Source organism: Myotis lucifugus, unplaced genomic scaffold (genome assembly GCF_000147115.1).
Source record: "Myotis lucifugus unplaced genomic scaffold, Myoluc2.0 scaffold_473, whole genome shotgun sequence".
Classification (NCBI taxonomy): Eukaryota; Metazoa; Chordata; class Mammalia; order Chiroptera; family Vespertilionidae; genus Myotis; species Myotis lucifugus.
The window spans coordinates 174,518-175,858 of NW_005871521.1; the positions used below are offsets into that span (position 1 = coordinate 174,518).

The 1,341-nt window shown below is 47.3% G+C and overlaps 1 long non-coding RNA gene across 1 annotated transcript in view; it reads left to right on the forward strand.

The window, feature by feature from the left end:
- Positions 1–175, forward strand: part of LOC111823345 — a 9,921-nt gene extending 9,746 nt beyond the window's left edge. Inside the window, exon 4 of the long non-coding RNA XR_002826381.1 lies at positions 107–175. This is a non-coding gene — a long non-coding RNA (uncharacterized LOC111823345). The remainder of the gene's footprint in view (positions 1–106) is intronic.
- Positions 176–1,341: the final 1,166 nt, after the last annotated feature.

Here is a 1,341-nt window from a genome sequence, read left to right on the forward strand (position 1 = left end):
CACTGGCCCGGGCTGACTCACATTTTGAGAGAAAAGTGTCTTGAGTCTCAGGTCTTTCCCCGCACTGTGCTTTCTACTACTAAACTGTGTCTTTTTTTTTTCCTAGTTGAAGAGTGTGATCCAGTCCCTTCCAACGGCCCAACAAATTCTGATGTGCACCATCAGGTAAGGAGAATTCCAGTTATATTTTTTACTCTCTGGTATGGAAAACTAGAATTTTTAAGGAATTCCCTTCTAGCGCTTGAAAAATAAAGAAGCACGCTTGCCTTCCTGGTTCATAGGTCGATGCTCAATCACTGAGCCACGCTAGCTGGGCTGTGTATTCATCTTAGAGACAAGAAAAGGGAGAGAGAGAGAGAGAGAGAGAGAGAGAGAGAGAGAGAGAGAGAGAGAGAGAGAAACATTGACGTGAAAGAGAAACATCGATCGGTTGCCTCCTGCATATGCCCTGACCAGGGATCGAAACCCGAAACCTAGGCATGTGCCCTGACTGGGAATCAACCCGCCACCTTTTCCGTGTCCACGCGCCGACCACATGTGAAGTTCTGTGTAGTGTGACTAATAGAACATCAATCTGCAGCAAGTCACTCATGGTGCTGTTCTTGGCTAGACAAGCCGCCTTAGTGATAAAGCACGCGGTTCGAGCCATCACACAGCCCTCTTGAAAGTTGCTTTCGCTCTGATCTGTGGGTTTTCCGTCACCCACTGGCAGCCTCTCGTTACGTGTCCACTTGCCACTCAGCATTTCCCCGGGAGTGACGGTCCCCCGATGGACGTTGACACTGCCTGGCTGTGAATTATTTTAGGGAACCTACTGTATCCATTCTCCCTTTCTTACAACTCTTCCTTTGTTGAGCCAAGTTTTCTCCTTCACGTTGCTTTGTGACACGGGTTAGATCCCCTTCAAGATACAAGAATGCCGCAGTGTTTACTTGGCTTCGAGGGATTTCCCCAAAACCATGTGAGATTAGGCGCAGAATAGACCTTAGCACGTTGCTCAGTGTTTATTTGTTTTTCCCTCTAGTATTTGTGTTATAATTCTTTCTGTGTGCAGTCAAGGCTACCCTGAAAGATGAAGATAGATTTATCCACTAAAATGAAATGGGGGGGGGACCTATGTAAGTTTTTTTGTTGTTGTTGTTGTCAGCCGTTTTAAAATGGAACGTCTTCTATTCCTGCAAAGAGGAGGCCTGTGCCCGCTCCTCCGGGGGGTTATTGCTGTGCCTCAGCTCAGGGTTTGTTCCAACGGCCGGATAGCCAGGGAGATTCTTTGAAACCTGCTTGGCAGCCAGAACAAAGGGAGCTCACGAGGCGAGAAACGTTTAAAAACAAAACGAAACA